The 11087-nt window shown below is 46.8% G+C and overlaps 1 pseudogene; it reads left to right on the forward strand.

Moving 5' to 3' along the window:
• Positions 1-3394: 3394 nt before the first annotated feature.
• LOC134939107 (5S ribosomal RNA) lies at positions 3395-3513 on the forward strand (annotated as a pseudogene).
• Positions 3514-11087: the final 7574 nt, after the last annotated feature.

Here is an 11087-nt window from a genome sequence, read left to right on the forward strand (position 1 = left end):
CAGGCGACTCCCAAGCCTTCTCACAAAGAGCGTTCAGTTCATGAGAGGGGGGAAACTTCACCTCAGGCTTTTTCCCTTTAAATAAACAAACCCTCGTATCTGGAACAGAAGGTTCCTCAGAAATATGTAAAACATCTTTAATAGCCACAATCATGTACTGAATACTCTTTACCACTTTCGGATGTAAACTGGCCTCAAAAGTCGACACTGGAATCAGAGTCTGTGTCGGTATCTGTATCTGCCATCTGGGTAAATTAACGTTTTTGTGACCCTGAGAGGGTCTGTACCTGAGACAAAGCGTCCTCCATGGATTTTCTCCATGTGTGTCTGAGAATCAGATTTATCTAGCCTCTTAGACAACAATGCCACGTTTGCATTCAATGTACTCAACATATTTACCCAATCAGAGTCATTCCCAAATCTTTCTCCGCGCCCCCAGTAACTTCCTCCGGGGAGGAACACTCAGCCTCAGACATGTCGACACGCAGTACCGACACACCCACACTCACACCGGCCAAAAGGGGACAGACCCACAGGGAAGCCTGCAGAGAGAACACAGAGAGAGTATGCCAGCTCACACCACAGCGCCCATATACTACTAAATAAATAATATATGATGGCTGCGCTGTAAATACATATACATATATAGCACCAAATTGCCTGTGCGCCCCCCCCCTCCCCCGTTTTGCTCCCTTGTACTTGTAAGGAGAGTGGAGGTCCGGGCCAGCGTCTCTGCAGCGGCTGTGAAGAGATAAAATGGCGCTGGTAAGCTGTGCAGATAAGCCCCGCCCCTTCCCGGCGCACTTTAGTCCCGCTTAAATTTGAATCTTTTTATACTGGCGGGAGTATCGTACACGGTGCCCGGGCACCGAATATGCATCTCTTGCCAGTCAAAAGACTCTCAGTAACTTGCTGCCCAGGGCGCTCCCCCCCCCAGCGCCCTGCGAGTGCCGTTGGTGTGTGTGTGGGAGCATGGAGCGCAGCGCGACCGCTGCGCTGTACCTCCGTTACTGAAGTCTTCTGCCGTCACTGAAGTCTTCTGTTCTTCTAATACTCACCCGGCTTCTTACTTCTGGCTTCTGTGAGGGGTGACGGCGCGGCTCCGGGAACAAGCAGCTAGGCGCACCAAGTGATCAAACCATCTGGATCTAATGGTGTCCAGTAGCCTAAGAAGCAGAGCCCTTAACTCAGAAGAAGTAGGTCTGACTTCTCTCCCCTCAGTCCCACGAAGCAGGGAGCCTGTAGCCAGCAAGTTTGGTCAATCAGTTCTGCAAGAGACTCTGCACTCTCCCTCCCATACTGGGAGCTTTGGTACATCCCAATGGTACTAATGTGGACCCCAGCATCCTCTAGGACGTAAGAGAAAATAGGATTTTAATTACCTACCGGTAAATCCTTTTCTCGTAGTCCGTAGAGGATGCAGGGCGCCCGCCCAGAGCTTCGTTTTCCTGCAGTAGTTCCTTGGTTCAGTACTGCCTTGTTACTTGGTTAAGTACTGCATTGTTACTTGGTTAAGTACTGTTGTTCAGCTGTTGCTGACTTGTTCAAGCTGGTTAGCTTGGTTTGCCTTGTTATGTGTGAGCTGGTATGAATCTCGCCACTATCTGTGTATTTCCTTTTGTTGAAGTATGTCTGTCTCCTTGGGCACAATTTCTTGACTGAGTCTGGTAGGAGGGGCACAGAGGGAGGAGCCAGCCCACACTTTTAAACTCTTAAAGTGCCCACGGCTCCCAAGGGACCCATCTGTACCCCATGGTACTAATGGTCTACGGACTACGAGAAAAGGATTTACCGGTAGGTAATTAAAATTCAAATTTTTTTGCGGTATTTGCATAGGTTCCTCAAGTCCAAAATAACTATATATACACATATATGGAATACATTAAGTACATCAGAATAATTTAGAAAAAGTCCCAATGGACATATACGATACCAGCAGGGCCGGTTCTGGGGCTCTGTGCGCCCCGGGCGGCAATAGGGGCGTGGCTTCGTACAGGGGGCGTGGACATTTACGCCCCCTGTACAGACTGAAATTATGTGCGGTGCGCGATGACGTCATCGCGCACCGCACAGCAAAGGTCCTCTCCGCGAAGGGAAACTAGACGCGTAGCCACACAGCAGCAGCGGATCTTGCCCTGGTGCGGCGCCCTCCGGATGTATATAACTATATATACACATATATGGAATACATTAAGTACATCAGAATAATTTAGAAAAAGTCCCAATGGACATATACGATACCAGCAGGGCCGGTTCTGGGGCTCTGTGCGCCCCGGGCGGCAATAGGCTTGTAGGCTTGTAGGCTTCGTACAGGGGGCGTGGACATTTACGCCCCCTGTACAGACTGAAATGATGTGCGGTGCGCAATGACGTCATCGCGCACCGCACAGCAAAGGTCCTCTCCACGAAGGGAAACTAGACGCGTAGCGTCTAGTTCCCTTCGTGGAGAGGACCTTTGCTGTGTGGTGCGCGATGTCGTCATCGCGCACCGCACAGTAATGGACCTCTCCACGAAGGGAAACTAGACGCGTACGCGTCTAGTTTCCCTTCACAGCGGCAGCGGCCAGCGGCAGGCACACAGTAGCAGCAGATCTTGCCCTGGTGCGGTGCCCTCCGGAAGGCGGCGCCCCGGGCAAAAGTCCTGCTTGCCCGTGGCAAGATCCGCTACTGGATACCAGGGGATACTAGAGTGAGCTGAGCTATATAAAGTTCAGCTTCACTGAGCACAGACGGCCGTTTCACCAGGGTGGCTTGTTCAGTGAACAAGCCACCCTGGTGAAACGGCCGTCTGTGCTCTGATGTACTTAATTTTCCTTTACTACAGTGATCCTTAATTTTCTTAAAGACTGTTTGATATTAGATTTTTCAGTTGTCTTTATATTGCTCAATTTTGATTATGCTCTTAAGAAATTATTTTGTCTAGCGGCATTTTAAAAAACAATTTCAAGCTCATCTTTCTGAATAATAGCATGCTAATCTTTAGTTCAGTGACTCCATTTATTAATATGTCAATAATTAATTAATAATTTGCATACTGCAACTCAACCTATGTTATCTCTCTCCACCTTCTGACTACTTGTCTTGTGACACATCTAGTCTTTCAATCAATCTGTTATCTCTCAGTTTATACAACTTTTTCTTCATTCAATAGGTGAGCTCAACCCACCGCTCTCATCCACTGTCCGCTATAATTCATAAGACAGTGGACAGTAGAAAGTGGAGTTCTTATCCTATTCTTTACACCAATTTATAAATTCTGTACTCTCTCATCCGGATGCCAGACCACTTTCTGCAATGCGTTTAGTATCAGAGAATCTGTGCTACCAACTGGACAGCAGAAGTACTCTTGTTGCTCGTTAATTACCACACTCTCTCATTTGTTCCATATCGGCTCAATTACTGCCACATTTCACCGGCTACGCCCAATCTCATCTGATCTTGGAAGCTAAGCGATGATAAACCTGATTAGTACCCAGCTGGGTGACCGCTAGGGAATATCAGGTGCAGTAAAAATTAACCTCATATTTGAAAACAAACAGCAGAAGCGTTGGAGGAACCTTCCGACCTCTACTATTCCCATCTATTATGTGATTTATCTACCTACATCTATTGACAACTCCTCTCCCTACTAATTTCTTTATGAATAAATCTATTTCAACGTCTTTCCATCCTTAGGATTTATCATGTAGCAAATTAGCCACTACCAGGAGATTTCCAGTAACAAATAGGTGCTTAGAATTTGATCTATATTACAATTAATCTTATCTGTGCCTTTTGTTCTCATTGTTTTGGACATCCACTAGGTATCCAAATGTTTTCAGTATATTTTCACCTTTGGTGCTCCTAATTGATTATTTCAGGATTACCCTGATCCCTGTCAATTATTTTTTCCAAGAGGTGTTATTCTCTTGTATGAATATTTACTTATAAATATTTTTGTGTATCTGAATATTCTCTTGTATCTACATTTTTTTATACTGAATGTAATTAAAAGTTAAGTTTTAATAAATTTACAAAATTTCAAGTGTGCCCCAACACAGTCTTTCTCTACATATAACTTTAGGAATGTAATTATGGTGAGCTATCACTGGAAGTAAGAGTGCCTTATTCAGTAATATACGAAGGCTGAGGCTTGTTTCCAAGCCTGAAGCATAGTCTGAAATACCGCACAGGACAAGCCTTTTTCACTTAGAAGGGAAGTCTCAAGAGCCACGCCATCAAAGAAAGGTGTGACAGGTCTGGATAGAGACAGGGCCCTTGAGAAAGCAATTCTGGATGAAGAGGCAGAGGGAAGGGTTCGTCTAGGGAGATATCCCGCAGATCCAAGAACCAATGGAATCTGGGCCAGGCTGGAGCTACTAGGATGAGTGTTCCGACTTCCTCCTTGAAGAACAGTACTCTGGGAAGGAGAGACACTGGAGGAAAGAGATAGGCCAGAGGGAAGTTCCATGGGACTGTGAGTGCGTCCACGAAGCTCGCTTCCTGATTTCTTGTCCTGGCCCCATAAACGGGAATCTGGAGGTCATGAGATCCACATCTGGCAAACCCCATTTGCGTACCAGGATTTAAAAAGACATCCAGGTGGAGAAACTACTCTCCGGCATGGATATTTTGACAACTGAGAAAGTCTGCCTCCCTGTTGAGGACTGAAATGAATATTGCGGAGATGGCTGGAAGATGGATTTCTGCCCAGGCGAGAATCCGAGTCACTTTCTGCATTGCTACAAAACTGCGAGTGCCCCCTTGCAGATTTATGTAAGCCACTGCTGTGGCGTTGTCTGACTGGACTTGTACTGGTGAACCGTGAAGGAAGTCTTGAGCCATTTGAAGAGCTCAGTAAACCGCTCAGAGCTCGAGTACAGTGATTTAGAGAGTCCTTTCTGATGGCAACCAATGGCCTTGAAAGGAGTGAATGCCTGTGAATGCTCCCCTGCTCCCCACTCTCGGAGACTGGCATCCGTGGTTATCCACTGTGGAATCCAGAAAGGCCAGAACTTGTCCAGGTTGGGCTTGTGAAGCCACCATGTAAGGGATATACGAACCTACTGCATCAGAACTAGAGTCTAAGACTTGAGCTGTGTCGGTAGGCCATTCCAACTAGCCAGTATCAGGAGCTGTAGGGGCCTGGAGTGAAAATTAGCGTATTCCACCATATCGAATACAGATACCATGGAACCCAGGGTCTGCATGGCCGCATGTATAGAGACCCAGGGGCTGTGTATCAGGTTGCGGATGTGCAACTGCAATGTTGCAATCTTTTCCTTAGGTAGGAAGATGCACTGTAGACTGGCATACAGTAGAGCTCCGAGGTGGAGCATCCCTTGAGAAGGGGTGAGTGATGATTTGGCCCAGTTGATTATCCAACCGTGGGCCTGAAGAAAGGACAATGTCAACTGGAGATGACTGTTTAATATCTCCGGAGATTGTTCCAGTAGAAGGAGGTCATCATAGTAAGGGAAGATTCGAATCCCGTGCCCTCGGAGATGGGCCACCATGACCGCCATGATTTTGGTGAAAACCCTGGTGTCAGGTCTGTAACTGTGTCTGTTCGTGGAGGGGGCACTAGTGGGTCAGTGGTGGTGCGGTGGAGGAAACAAGGAGGCTGTAGAAGATTCCTGCGCATGTGCACAATGATATTTATTAGCACACAGAGGTATGAACAGTCACTGAAGCACAATAACAATACTGATAGTTTGAGCAGAGAAGCTGACAGAGGTATAACAACAGTCACAGGTGATGATCTGTAAACCAGTGAAATTAATAACAGTGATGACCGGCCTGGAAGCCGATGACAAACATCGAAGGTCGACTTGGAAGTCGATGGTAACAGGATCAAATATGCAGACGATAGTAATGCAGCTGATGACAGAGAACACAGGCAATAGTAACTCCGGAGATTGGCCTGGAAACCAACAGCAATAAGTTCACACAGTCTGTATATATGCACAAGTCCACAAAGCCAAGCAAGGCCAAAGCAGGAGACAGTTTGTAAATTGCAAGCTGGTTGTTTTAAGTGCCAGACGGAATAGCACAGTGCTGAACGCAGATAAACAACACAGGTGAGAATGGTAGACAGTGCTTCTTCGGACGACTGGGAAGGACTCGCCCCTTTCCGAGTGAGGCAAGTAATAGGAGTTATCAATGTGGAGAATCCTTTGATAAATTTTCTATAATAATTTGCGAAGCCAATGAAACGCTGAATCAACTAGAGTGTAGTGGGAAGAGACCAGTTATCTATGGCTTCCAACTTGGCTGGATCCATTTGAAGATCAGAACCGGAAATTATGTACCCTAGGAAGGGCATTGAAGAAGTTTCAAAAGTACAGTTGGACAGTTTACCATAAAGATGATTCTGTCGAAGACGTCGAAGAACCTCTTTTACTTGTTGGCGATGGGAGGCCAAGCCATGGGAAAAGATCAGGATGTCATCGAGGTAGACTACCACTTCACCTGTATAAGATGTCTCGGAATATTTCATTGACAAAGTCAAAGAACCTCTTTTACTTGTTGGCGATGGGAGGCCAAGCCATGGGAAAAGATCATGATGTCATCGAGGTAGACTACCACTTCACCTGTATAAGATGTCTCGGAAAATTTCATTGACAAAGTACTGGAATACCGCCGGGGCATTACTTAGGCCGAAGGGCATCACTAGATATTCGTAGTGGCCATCACGAGTGTTGAAGGCGGTTTTCCACTCATCGCCACTTCAGATCCTCATGAGATTATAAGCCCGCGGAGATCTAGCTTGGTGAAGATACTAGCACCTTTGACTCTGTCGAATAGTTCGTGATTAATGGCAGAGGGTAGCTGTTCTTAATAGTGATGTCATTTAGACCTCGTTAATCAATGCAGGGGCGTAATCCTCAGTCTTTTTTCTTGACGAAGAAAAACCCCGCTCCTGCTGGAGATGAGGAAGGACGGATGAACCCTTTCTGCAGATTTTCTCTTATGTACTCACTCATAGCGAGGGTCTCAGGAACTGGAGAGGATATGTGCGTCCTTTGGGTGGTTTTTCCCTGAGAGATCAATGGGACAACCCCATTCCCGGAGGGGGCACTAGTGGGTCAGTGGTCGTGCGGTGGAGGAAATGAGGAGGCTGTAGAAGATTCCTGCGCATGTGCGCAATGATATTTATTAGTACATAGAGGTATGAACAGTCACTGAAGCACAATAACAATACTGATGGTTTGAGCAGAGAAGCTGACAGAGGTATAAAAAAGTTACAGATGATGATCTGTAAACCAGTGAAATTAATAACAGTGATGACCGGCCTGGAAGCCGATGACAAACATCGAAGGTCGACTTGGAAGTCGATGGTAACAGGATCAAATATGCAGACGATAGTAATGCAGCTGATGACAGAGAACACAGGCAATAGTAACTCCACAGTCTGTATATATGCACAAGTCCACAAAGCCAAGCAAGGCCAAAGCAGGAGACAGTTTGTAAATTGCAAGCTGGTTGTTTTAAGTGCCAGATGGAATAGCACAGTGCTGAATGCAGATAAACAACACACAAGTGAGAATGGTAAGTAGAACCTGGAGAGAGTCTCTTACTGCATGCACAGGTGGAAGCTGACTGTGGAAGGAGTTGTATCAGGATAGCTGGAGCCTGTAGTTCCATGGAGACACTGGAGCAAGGAAATCACTGTAGACAGGAGACTGGAGCCAGGAGACGCTGTACATTGGATGTGACGCGTTGTTCAAGGCGATGAGACTGGCCGATGTTCTGGATTTATACCCCTTGGTCAGCAGGCATTGGATGCTTGAATCATGTGTGCGGACACAGCGCAGGATTGGGTGTTACAGGTCAGCTGACCGCAAGTGTCATGGCGGCGCCTATGCTGCACAGATGGTGGGTACACACTAGATAGACTTCAGGGGTACACAATGACAATGGGCACCATGCCCACGGACAGAGCATTCATGCAGCTGCAAACTGGGACCGTGACCTCCGGAGGCCTGCACACCAGCACGCTGGTGAGATGCCACTGAACACCGATTCCTGACACCTGGGAGCTGTGGACAGTCCAAAAGGTAGGGCCTGAAATTGGAAATGCTGTTGGAGAACAGCAAACCGGAGAAACTGTTGATGACAGAGTGTTATAGGCACATGCAGGTACACTTCATGGATGTCCAGGGAAACCATATAATCCCCAGGTCGCATTTCTAGGAAAATGGAGCGGAGAGTTTCCACATGGAACTTGGGTGCTCTGAGGTACGTGCTCAATATTTTTAGATTCAGAATGAGGCGGTATGACCCATTTGGTTTCTGAACTAAAAAGAGTGTATAGAAACACTGACCTTGTTGATGTCGTGGAACAGGAATGATCACTCCAGACGGCAGTAAGGAGTGAATGACGCCCTGCAGCACCTGTGCTTTGCCAGGATCTGGTGACGGAGTGGTAGGGAAGTACTGTCTGGGAGGACGCCTCAGGAAGGAGAGAGCGTACCTGTGAGAGACCACTTCTTGGACCCAGGTATCAGTTGTGATAAAACTCCATGCGTAGGCAAACTCAGGAAGTTGGCCTCCCACACTGGGGTCCCCCAGGGGGAGGCCCATCCCGGCATGCTGAAGGCTTAGCCTCAGCTTTGGTAGGTGGACGTCTAGTGTCCTAAGCCTGCTTGGCCCTGGGTTTGGAGGCCTTGCCTGTGCGATCTGAGCGTGGAAAGGAATGACCCTTGGTTTTGCCTTGTGAACGAAAGGACAAAGTTCTAGGCCTCCCTGAAAAAGCCGAAGGCAAGTGAGCCGTCTTAAATGTTGCGACAATCTTGTCCAGTACTGGTCCAAATAGGAACTCGCCCATGTATGGGAGGGCTTCCATGGCCTTCTTGGTGTCCAACTCCAAATTTCACTGAGACAGCAGATCCTGCAAATGGGAAACCGCCTTACCTGTCCTCCATGTGTCTGGATGCAGTCCTGGGGTGTCCCTGCTTCTTGCTAATGGAAGGTGCAGTGGGAGTCCCACTGAAATCACCTACCCACTCGTGGATGTCGCGGCCCGGTAGGGGTGTTGGAGAGACAGCTCTGGTGTCCCTTGGACTGCCAGGAGCTGTCATCTCATTGGAAAAGTCATCAAAAGTTATAAAAAGTCAAACAAACATAAAAGCTTGGACTGCAAGCTGCAGCAATTGTTCAATGTGTCCAGCTCCTTGCTGGCACTGAAAAAAATTGAAGTGCCTGAACATGGAGGTAGGGTATGAAGGGAGAGGAGCACAGTGCATCCTGGGAGGCTCACAAGCTTACTGTTCGGTGCCTGTCCTGATCTTCATCAGCATCATACCAAAAGTTAAGGATTAACCCTGTGGAGAACATGGACCCTGAAAAATAAGTTATATGTTCTAAATATTTGCAGAAAATAGGATTGTGTATAGCACTTGTTTGTTCTAACAATCTTAGGGCCAAATGTAATAGAGTGAGGGTTTCAGAAAGTGAGAGATTTACACTGCAAAACCAGGTTGATCTTGCTGTGTAAATGATTGCCACTTTTAAAAAAAACAACTGCAAAACCTTACCAAATCTCTCACTTTTCGAAACTCTCACTCTATTACATTTGGCCCTTCGGGCCTAATTCAGCATGGATCATTAATCTGAGAAATTGCGTTGTCTGCTAGTAGAAAGATGCTGCCCTTACAGAAAGTAAAAACCAACCTGCAAATTTGCAAATGTATCGCAGAACGCTATCCACTCGCAGATGCGTACGTAAAGCTTAGAAACATCAAAGAATCCTTGCCGTCTGAGCAAATGTAAGTAGGTCTGAGGCTGCCACCAATCTGTGACTGAGACGGGTTGGAAGTGGTCTGCACTGACGTCATAGACCCTCCCCAAAAAAACGCCCTTAATGCATTAATTTGTATATGATATATGGGAGTACTATATAGTAAGTCAGACTCAATATGTAACACATTCTCAGCTTACTGACCTAGGTTACTAAACACATAGTTAAAGGTATGCAAACTTCTCAAGGGAATTGTAGAGAAAAGTTCTTCAGCAAAATCCATTATAGTATCAGTACATATCCTCCAACATTTTACACAGAAAAATCAGCACAAAGTAGGAAAGGGGGCATGGCCACGGGTAAAGGCGCCCCTTTTCCTATACTTTCAATGGAAGTTTGGAGAGGAAAAAATCAGTACAGACCATAAAAAAATGGTACTGTACCTGCTAAAAAGGTACAGCTGGAGCAGTGGCGGAACTGTGGGAGGCAATGGAGTCGGCTGCCGCCGGGCTCCTGATCTGCAGGGGGCACTTCTCCATTGCCTCCCACCCGACAATCCATCGCCGCGAGTGGACGGAGGAGCTGTGGACACGGCAGCAGCAGCAGCTGCCTCCTCGTATCTATGCACAGAGACGAGAGCTCAGCTGACAGCTGGCTGCAGCTAGGGGGAGCTCTAGCGCACAGCTGCTCACAAGACTTCCAACAGAGCTGGCCGGCTGAAGCTCTCTCTTCCTCCGTCCTGGGGATAGCAACAGGTAGGCACCACCTGCCTCCAGCTGCTGCATTGTGTGTGTGTGTGTGTGTGTGTGTGTATGTGTGTGGTGTATGTTTGTGTGTGTGTGTGTGGGGGGGGGGGGGTATCTTTAATAAATGTTGGCAGCACTGTGTTTATGTGTGTGAATGTTTTTAAGTGAGGTGTGTGTCTGTTTTTTAAAGGAAAGTTGTGTGTTTAAGTGAAAGAGGCGTGTGTGTGTAATTGTGTGTAAGTAAAAGTGGCATGTGTGTGTTTGTGTAATTGTGTGTGTGAAAGTGATGTGTGTGTAATTGTGTGTAAGTGAAAGTGGCGTGTGTAAGTGAAAGACGCATGTGTGTGTGTGTGTGTGTGTGTGTGTGTGTGTGTGTGTGTAATTGTGTGCAAGTAAAAGTGGCATGTGTGTGTAATTGTGTGTGTGTGTGTAAGTGAAAGAGGCATGTGTGTTTGTGTAATTGTGTGTGTAAGTGAAAGTGATGTGTGTGTGTGTAAGTGTGTAAGTGAAAGTGGCGTGTGTGTAAGTGAAAGTGGTGTGTGTGCAATTGTGTGTGTGTGTGGGTGTGTAAGTGAAAGAGGCATTTTTGTAATTTGTGTGTGTGTAAGTGAAAGTGACAC

This window comes from Pseudophryne corroboree, chromosome 6 (assembly GCF_028390025.1).
Source record: "Pseudophryne corroboree isolate aPseCor3 chromosome 6, aPseCor3.hap2, whole genome shotgun sequence".
Lineage (NCBI taxonomy): Eukaryota > Metazoa > Chordata > Amphibia > Anura > Myobatrachidae > Pseudophryne > Pseudophryne corroboree.